This window comes from Capra hircus, assembly GCF_001704415.2.
Source record: "Capra hircus breed San Clemente chromosome X unlocalized genomic scaffold, ASM170441v1, whole genome shotgun sequence".
Lineage (NCBI taxonomy): Eukaryota > Metazoa > Chordata > Mammalia > Artiodactyla > Bovidae > Capra > Capra hircus.
This window is the reverse complement of record NW_017189516.1, coordinates 42,868,020-42,878,824: the sequence shown is the minus strand read 5'-3', so window position 1 is coordinate 42,878,824 and position 10,805 is coordinate 42,868,020.

Below are 10,805 nucleotides of genomic sequence, written 5' to 3'. Positions count from 1 at the left end.
TGGAATAAAAAGACCAATTACTCTTAAAGAAAACTTGTAACACCTGTTCAAGGAGTCTTTAAAGAGTGTAAGTGGATTATTTATCTAAGATATATTAAATATGAGAGATAAGATATACTATACTTGGCAAAGATAACTATAAACCCTGAAGAAATTAAATTTTTGTTTTTTTGTAGGTTTTTTGTATTTCTTTTGTGAGAAATTTTATCTTTGACTTTTGAATTATTTTGATAATTAATTTTAGTTTCAGTTCAAAAAAAATTCAAGGTTATACTGTCTTACTAAATAAAGAGCTAGGAAAAGCACAAGGCTGAATTCATAGTTATTTTTCTTTTGGTGGCATATCTAGAATATTCTATAAATTGCTAGATATTTTTAGATATCAGAAAATGATCATTTTTCACATAAATTATCAATTCCTAACCTAATTTAGGGGGTTCTCAAGTGGCACTACTGCTAAAGAATCCACCTGCCAATTCAGGAGAGGTAAGAGAAGAGGGTCTGATCCCTGGGTGGGGAAGATCCCCTGGAGGAGGGCATGGCAACCCACTCCAGTATTCTTATCCGGAGAAACCCATGGACAGAGGAGCCTGGAAGATTACAGTTCATGAGGTTGCAAAGAGTCGGGCATGACTGAAGTGACTGAGTATGCATGCATGCATGCACATATTATAAACAGATCTCAAAAATATAATGTTAAGAGATGCAAGCAAGTTGTAGAGTATCTGTACAATATAATCCTATTCATTATTATTTTGACCATTCCAGTTCTAAAAATAGTCATATCTACTGAAGTGACTTAGCATGCACGCATGCAACCTAATTTATCATCAAGATTTTTTGTATTTGTAAAACATGTTACTAAATAAACAATACTAATTAGATGGAACCTAAAATTTTATTCTCAATTCCTCTCTTTAAATGTGCCATTTAGAGAGTATATTTGTAACAAATACCTTGTGTGACCATAAACTTTCAAAGTTGAAATCTAAAAAAAGAAACAAAAGCAGTTGTTTAGAAAAGCCAAAGCAATCTTGAGAAAGAAGAATGGAACTGGAAGAATCAACTTGCCTGACTTCAGGCTCTACTATAAAGCCACAGTCATCAAGACAGTATGGTACTGGCACAAAGACAGAAATATAGATCAATGGAACAAAATAGAAAGCCCAGAGATAAATCCACACACCTATGGACACCTTATCTTTGACAAAGGAGGCAAGAATATACAATGGAGTAAAGACAATCTCTTTAACAAGTGGTGCTGGGAAAACTGGTCAACCACTTGTAAAAGAATGAAACTAGATCACTTTCTAACACCGTACACAAAAATAAACTCAAAATGGATTAAAGATCTAAACGTAAGACCAGAAACTATAAAACTCCTAGAGGAGAATATAGGCAAAACACTCTCCGACATAAATCACAGAAGGATCCTCTATGATCCACCTCCCAGAATTCTGGAAATAAAAGCAAAAATAAACAAATGGGATCTAATTAAAATTAAAAGCTTCTGTACAACAAAGGAAAATATAAGCAAGGTGAAAAGACAGCCTTCTGAATGGGAGAAAATAATAGCAAATGAAGCAACTGACAAACAACTAATCTCAAAAATATACAAGCAACTTATGCAGCTCAATTCCAGAAAAGTAAACGACCCAATCAAAAAATGGGCCAAAGAACTAAATAGACATTTCTCCAAAGAAGACATACGGATGGCTAACAAACACATGAAAAGATGCTCAACATCACTCATTATTAGAGAAATGCAAATCAAAACCACAATGAGGTACCACTTCACACCGGTCAGAATGTCTGCGATCCAAAAATCTGCGAGCAATGGGTACTGGAGAGGGTGTGGAGAAAAGGGAACCCTCCTACACTGTTGGTGGGAATGCAAACTAGTGCAGCCACTTTGGAGAATAGTGTGGAGACTCCTTAAAAAATTGCAAATAGAACTACTTTATGAGCCAGCAATCCCACTGCTGGGCATACACACCAAGGAAACCAGAATTGAAAGAGACACGTGTACCCCAATGTTCATCGCAGCACTGTTTATAATAGCCAGGACATGGAAACAACCTAGATGTCCATCAGCAGATGAATGGATAAGAAATCTGTGGTACATATACACAATGGAGTATTACTCAGCCATTAAGAAGAATACATTTGAATCAGTTCTGATGAGATGGATGAAACTGGAACCGATTATACAGAGTGAAGTAAGCCAGAAAGAAAAACACCAATACAGTATATGGAATTTAGAAAGATGGCAATGACGACCCTGTATGCAAGACAGCAAAAAAGACACAGATGTGTATAACGGACTTTTGGACTCAGAGGGAGAGGGAGAGGGTGGGATGATTTGGGAGAATGGCATTGTAACATGTATACTATCATGTAAGAATCGAATCGCCAGTCTATGTCCGACGCAGGATACAGCCTGCTTGGGGCTGGTGCACGGGGATGACCCAGAGAGATTTTATGGGGAAGGAGGTGGGAGGGGGGGTTCATGTTTGGGAACGCATGTACACCCATGGGGATTCATGTCAATGTATGGCAAAACCATACAGTATTGTAAAGTAAAATAAAGTAAAAATAAAAGAAAAAAAAAGAAAAGGCAACAATGACAATGTTTAAAAGGAGCTGACTTAATCATTTAGACCAACTTGTATATCATTTTAAAAAAATAATACAAAACCCTCAGGTGCTTTTTTGATACTTCATCTTCTTGTCATTTTACTAGATCATTTTTAATGAGGAAGGGATTTCAATAAAATTGGAGAGAAAAAAGTAGGGGGAGATAAAATAATCAAGGGGGAATAGGAAAAGAGGACAGAAAGCAAGCAGAAAGATTTGGAGTAATTCCCTTTTTCCCTTTTCTCCTAAGTCCTTAAGGGTAGTTAAAGGAAAGCAGAAAGGGCAAACTCCTTGTCAAACAGCACCCTTTGTTAAAACAAAAGGATTTAATTTTCTCTAGGTTTGTGATGTAAATGGATTCCATGCCAGCCACTGTGGTTAAGCACAACAGCACAACAGATGGTCTGTTTATAAACAATTATAGTGCCTGGTATTCATTTGAATTTAACAACTACAGTTGGTTCAAACCTTTCCTGGAAACACATGTTAAGGGTATCTAAGGTTTCAGTTCAGTTCAGTTCAGTTGCTCAGTCGTATCCAACTCTTTGCAACCCCATGAACTGCAACATGCCAGGCCTCCCTGTCCATCAATAACTCCCGGAGTTCACTCAAACTCAAGTGCATCAAATTGGTGATGCTTTCTAGCCATCTCATCCTCTGTTGTCCCCTTCTCCTCCTGCTCCCAATCCCTCCCAGCATCAGAGTCTTTTCCCCATGAGGTGGCCAAAGTATTGGAGTTTCAGCTTCAGCATCAGTCCTTCCAATGAACACCCAGGACTGATGTCCTTTAGGATAGACTGGTTGGACCTCCCTGCAGCCAAGGGACTCTCAAGAGTCTTCTCAAACACCACAGTTCAAAAGCATCAATTCTTCGGCACTCATCTTTCTTCACAGTCGAATTCTCACATCCATACATGACCACTGGAAAAACCATAGCCTTGACTAAATGGACTTTTGTTGGCAAAGTAATGTCTCTGCTTTTTAATACGTTATCTCGGTTGGTCATAACTTTCCTTCCAAGGAGTAAGCCACTTTTAATTTCATGGCTGCAATCACCATCTGCAGTGATTTTGGAGCCCAAAAAAGTAAAGTCTGACACTGTTTCCCCATCTATTTCCCATGAAGTGATTGGACCAGATGCCATGATCTTCGTTTTCTGAATGTTGAGCTTTAAGCCAACTTTTTCACTCTCCTCTTTCACTTTCATCAAGAGGCTCTTCCTCTTCACTTTCTGCCATAAGGGTGGTGTCATCTGCATATCTGAGGTTACTGATATTTCTCCCAGCAATCTTGATTCCAGCTTGTGCTTCTTCCAGCCCAGTGTTTCTCATGATGTACTCTGCATATAATTTAAATAAGCAGGGTGACAATATACAGCCTTGACATACTCCTTTTCCTATTTGGAACCAGTCTGTTGTTTCATGTCCAGTTCTAACTGTTGCTTCCTGACCTGCATACAGATTTCTCAAGAGGCAGGTCAGGTGGTTTGGTATTCCCATCTCTTTCAGAATTTTCCACAGTTTATTGTGATCCACACAGTCAAAGGCTTGGGCATAGTCAATAAAGCAGAAACAGATGTTTTTCTGGAACTCTCTTGCTTTTTCCATGATCCAGCAGATGTTGGCAATTTTATCTTTGGTTCCTCTGGCTTTCCTAATACCAGCTTGAACATCTGGATGTTCACGGTTCACGTATTGCTGAAGCCTGGCTTGGAGAATTTTGAGCATTACTTTACTAGCATGTGAGATGAATGCAATTATTGGTAGTTTGAGCATTCTTTGGCATTGCCTTTCTTTGGGATTGGAATGAAAACTGACCTTTTCCAGTCCTGTGGCCACTGCTGAGTTTTCCAAATTTGCTGGCATATTGAGTGCAGCACTTTCACAGCATCATCTTCCAGGATTTGAAATAGCTCAACCGGAATTCCATCACCTCCACTAGCTTTGTTCGTAGTGATGCTTTTCTAAGGCCCACTTGATTTCACATTCCAGGATGATTAGCTCTAGGTGAGTGATCACACCATCATGATTATCTGGGTCATGAAGATCTTTTTTGTGCAGTTATTTGTTGTATTCTTGTCATCTCTTCTTAATATCGTCTGCTTCTGTTAGGTCCATACCATTTAGACCATTATAATATGACTAAAAAAAAACATTACATACTACTTAGAGTTATTAATAAAATAATGCATGTGCATGCTAAGTCACTTCAGTCATGTTTGACTGTGACCCTATGGACTGTAGCCTGCTAGGCTCCTCTGTCCATATAATTCTCCAGGCAAGAATATTTGAATGGTTTGCCACGCCCTCCTCCCGAGGATCTTCCCAACCCATGGATCAAACCTGCATCTCTTATATCTCCTACATTGGCAGGCAGATTCTTTACCATTAGCGCCAGCTGGGAAGTCCCCAAAATAACACATACTTCCCTCAAATACAAGAATATAGGGTCAAAATTAGGTCAATAATGTCTTTTTTCTTTGTATCAAAGTTTCAAAGCCTACTTAAAATTTAGAATCATGAAATGCATAATACTTCATGTAGGAATCTGAAAACTTAGGCCTATTATTTAACATATATTAATGTATAATTCTCATTGAATACACTGCACGACTTCAAAGTGAATAGTTTGATAAATTTTCACATGTGTACACATCCATAAACCTATCAAGATAAAAAAATATGTATTATCACCAAAAGTGTCCTCATGGCCCCTTATGAGCTATCCATTAACCCTCAAAAACACCTCCCACCCACTTTGTAGGTAACCTTTTTATGCTATCATACATTTTTGAATTTCTTGAAATGTTATTTGAATAGATCATGTAATATATATATATATATATATATATATATATATATATATATTCTTGTCAGGCTTCTTTTATTCAGAATTAATGTTTTACAATTCACTCATGTTTTAGCTTGTATTATTTGTCCCCCTAAAAGATATGTTGCAGTCCTAAAACCCAGTAAGTACCACAGAATGTGACTTTATTTGCAAATAGTGTCATAACAGATGTAATTATTTAAGTTGAAATGAGGTTGTACTGGAGTAGGGTAGACCCTTATTCCACTATGACAAGTGTCCTCATAAGAAGAGAAGATATGCAGACACTAACATGCAGGAGGAAGACGTCATGTGATGACAGAGGCACAGATAGAAGCACTACAGCAGCAAAGTGGGGCTAAATCCAATGTGACTGATGTTCTTATAAAAAGGGATAATTTGAACACAGCCATAGATATTCACGAGCTTCCCTGGTGGCTCAGACACCAGGGTAAAGAACCTGTGTGCAATGTGGGAGACCTGGGTTCAAACCCTGGGTTGGGAAGATCCCCTTGAGAAAGGAATGGCTACCCATTCCAGTATTCTTGCTGGGAGAATTCCATGGACAGAGCAGCCTGGTGGGCTACAGTCCATGGGGTCACAAAGAATCAGACACAACTGAGCAACTAACACTTTCACAGATATTCACAGAGAGAAGTCTATGTGAAGATCCACACAGGAAGAAAACCACGTAAAGACAGATGATGAGTGATGCATCTCTAAGTCAAGGAACAGCAAAGGTTGCCTGGAAACTACCAGAAACTCAGAGGTGAGGAAAGATTCTCCTGCACAGGTTTTGGAGGGTGCCTGGCCCTGCCGACACTGATTTCAGACGCCTAGCTTCCAGAAATGTGAGACAATAAATTTCTGTTTTTTAAGCTACACAGTTTCTGGTACGTTGTTATCCTGCTGCTGCTGCTGCTGCTAAGTCGCTTCAGTCGTGTCCGACTCTGTGCGACCCCAGAGACGGCAGCCCACCAGGCTCCCCAGTCCCTGGGATTCTCCCGGCAAGAACACTGGAGTGGCTTGCCATTTCCCTCTCCAGATAATAATGCTAATAAGATCTAATATTTACTGAAACCTTACTCTGTGTTAGATAACTGGCTGCTGCTGCTGCTAAGTCGCTTCAGTCGTGTCCGACTCTGTGCGACCCCAGAAACGGCAGCCCACCACGCTCCCCCGTCCCTGGGATCCTCCAGGCGAGAACACTGGAGTGGGTTGTCATTTCCTTCTCTAATGCAGGAAAGTGAAAAGTCAAAGTGAAGTTGCTCAGTCGTGTTGACTCTCAGAGACCCCACAGACTGCAGCCTTCCAAGCTCCTCCGTCCATGGGATTTTCCAGGCAAGAGTACTGGAGAGTTGCCATTGCCTTCTCTGACGTTGTTATAGAAACTCTATGAAATCAATAGATTATGTATCAGAGTATCATTCTGTTTTGTGAGTATATCACAGTTTGTCTATCCCTTCACCTGTTGAGGACATTTGTATTTTTGCCAGTAACAGGCTTAGTGGTATCACTAAACCATAGAGTACATTCAACTTTAATTTGACTAAATAGTGACAAATTGATTTGCAATAGTCAATACACCCAAAATCAGGACTCAGGGGTCCCTTTATCCATATTTGCACCAATACTTGCAATATGTGTTCTTTTTTTCTTCCCTGCCAGTGTAACGTGGTATGTTCTTATTACTGTAATTTCATTTCTTGATTTCAAATGAGTTTGATTATCTTTTCATATATTAACTCACCTGTTGGATATCCTCTTTGTTGAACTGTCTGTTTATATCCTCTGTTCATGTTTTTTATATGTTTTATATGTTGAAATATCTTTTCCTCATCTTTTATCTGTCTGTTAGATTTATTCTGCATGTTCCTCATTGGGGAGAAAAAAATCTGAAACTTTTATTTTGATGTAATAAAATCAATTCTTTTCTGGGCCTTATGACTGATGCTTTTTGAGATTTATTCAAACTTTGTTGGCAAATATATCCTTCTAAATTGTTCAATGCTAACTTACTAATTTTTTCTTTCATATGTAGTATCCTAAACCATCTGGAACTCATCTTTTTATATTTTCTAAAGCATGGATCAGGTTTTATTTTTTATAAATATGGATTTTTCTAATATCACTTATTAGACAGTCTGAGACTGACCATGTCATAGGCAAATGCTGTCTGTTGATGTCCAGGCCCTTGTTTATCTTCCTTTATGTTGTCACACATCATCCAGGACACCTAAAGGTATAGAATTCAGTTTCTAATATGGCTTCTCTCAAACTCCTGTGATTACTAAACACCTTTCATGATATTTGAGAGGCAATGAGAGAAATCTATTATTTTCCCCAATTGATATAAAAAGCTAATTTTCATATATTAATATACTCCAGTAATTTGTCTATTTTGAGTCAACAGCATATTCCATTGTAGACGACTATTAAAAAATGAGTATCTGGGGAGAAACTCCCCCTTCATTTCTGTTTTTGTAATTTTTCCTCTAGAAATTCTTTTGTCTTAATTTTTCTATATTTGATTATTTTTAACTGATAAAAGTAAACCCATTTTAAATTGTGTTGAAGTTATAGATTAGTACAGGAGAAATTGATAACAAATATTGTCTTCCCATATAAGAAAATTGGTTCCATTTATGCAAGACCCCTACAGTGTGCTTCAGCAGAGATTATAGCTTATTCATATAGACTTTGAACATTTTCTGTAGCATTTACATTATGTTTGGGAACTTGGCTGTGGATTAATTCCAAATCTAAGTATTTAGCCAACTTCCTTTGCTTTGAATAATGGAATTCTATTCATATACTAGTTGCCATAATGAAAATTGCAATCCCAAACATGTATCTCATAAAGAAGTATTTTTCTGTATTGTAGAGGTCTGGAGTTATCTCAAACCTTGTTCTGTTTCCCTCAGACTCCACTAGGAGCCCTTTCCTGGTAAACCATTTGCTTCTTAAAGAAGAACAATATTGAGAGAGAACCTGGAGTTATCAGCATGTTTCTTTGAGTCGGAGTACAAGTCCTCAGCTACCCTTGCTCTTTCTAAAGTAATTCTTAAAGGACTGTGAATATTGTTTTAAATCTGAGTCAGTGATAAGCAAACATTTTCCCTAAAGGGCCAGCTAGTATTTCAGGCTTTACAGGCCATGTGTGCTCTGTCACAACTACTCAACAATGCTATTGTAGCATGAAAACAGCCATAGACAATGTAGCAACAAACTGGTGCAGCTATGTTCCAGTAAACTGACATTTATAAAACCAGGCAATTGGCCACACATGTGAACTAGTCTGCTACCCTTCTCCATTTCAGATTTTGCACTAAAACAGCTAAGAAACTTCAAATGATGTCTTTACAGATGGCACATAAGCATATGAAAAGATGCTTTACATCATATGTCATCAGGGAAATGTAAATTAAAGCAACAGTGAGATACCCCCAAACAGCTACTAGAATAGCCAAAGTTGGGAACACTGACAACACTAAATGTGGGGTAACAGGAACACTTATTCTCTGCTGGTGGGAATGCAAAATGGTACAGCCACTTTGGAAGAAACTTTGGCAGTTTGCTACAAAACTAAACATTCTCTTACATATGATCTAGTAATCATGCTTCTTGATATTTACCCAAAGGAAACAAAAGCTTGTGTCTGCACAGAAACCTACACATGGATATTTACAGCTGCTTTATTCATAACTGCCAATACTTGGAAGCAACCAAAATGTCCTTTAGCAGGTGAATGGATAAATAAACTGTGGTACATCCAAATAATGGAATGTTATTCAGCTCTAAAAATATATGACCTATCAAGCTATGAAAAGATATGGAAGAACCTTAAATGCATATTACTAAGTGAAAGAAGCCAATCTGAAAATGCTACATACTATATGATTCAAACTATATGACATTCCGAAAAAGGCAAAACTATGGAAACAGTAAAATGATCACTGGTTGCCAGAAGTTGGGGGAGAGGGACAAGTATAAATAGGTGGAACACAGAAGACTTTTAAGGCAGTGAAAATACTCTGTATGATACAATAATTTAGATGGATACATGTCATTATATACTTGTCCAAACCCAAGGAATGAAATTCCAAGAGTGAACTTTAAGGTAAACGAAGGACTTTGGTTGATTATGATGTGCCAATGCAGGTTCACCAATTGCAAAAAGTTTGGGATGGACATGTACACACTACTATATTTAAAATGGATAATTAATAAGGACCTACTGTATAGCATAGGGAACCCTGCTCAATATTACATAGCAACCTAAATGGGAAAAGAATTCAACAAACAATAAAGGTATGTATACATATAACTGAATCACTTTGGTGCACAGCTACAACTAACATAACATGGTTATTCAACTATAATATAAAACAAAAAGTTAAAAAAAAAAAACCTCTTAAAATAGATAAACAAGGTCCTCCTCTATAGCACAGGGAACTATATTCAATATCTTGTAATAAACCACAATGGAAAGAATATGAAAAAGAATATATATATATATATATATATGTATAACTGAATCACTTTGCTGTACAGCAGAAATTAATCTAACACTTTAAATCCACTATACTTCAATAAAAAATTTTTCTTTAAAATGTCTGACTCTGGTGGGGAATATTAATAATAGGAGGCACTATGCATGTGTGGGGACAGGTGGTATATGGGAAATTTCTGTGTATTTCCTTCAATTTTTCTATGAACTTCATGCTGCTTTTAAAAAGAGTTTTAATTTATTTAAAAGTTATGGCTATGCTCTGTCCCCTAGAAAATCTGATTTAATTGAAGTAAGCCAGGCACCTATGTGTTGTTTTTTTCTTTTGGTTCCCTTAAATCAGTAATTGAGAAGCCAGATCTGAAAACCACATCCTTGAGGCATTTTCTCAAAGTGTAGCTGTGTTATTTTGGATGGTGCAAATATCACTGGAGCATTTGTTAAGACTACGGATCACAAAGTCCCACTACAGACTTATGGAATCAGAATCTCCAGGGAAGGGCAGTGGATTTGCAAAACCTAGCAGAAACTCCAGGTAATTCTTATCATGAGAAAAAATTAGAAAACACTGCCCAGGAGCCAATTTCTGCTTTCATGCTTGAAGCTCCCACTAAATGATTTGGACAAATAGCCTTCTATCTGGAGATCATCCATCCTTGGAGGTTAGCCAAAACTTTTCTGGAGGTAGAGAATTTTGAGTAAATAATTTTAAAGGCATAAATCCCCAAATAGTCACCTTCTGTATGTACTTGTTTTTGAAACTGATTTGACTGAGAAAGCTCTCACTTCACAGTAGAATACGTCTCTTTTTATGTCAGAATTACGTATT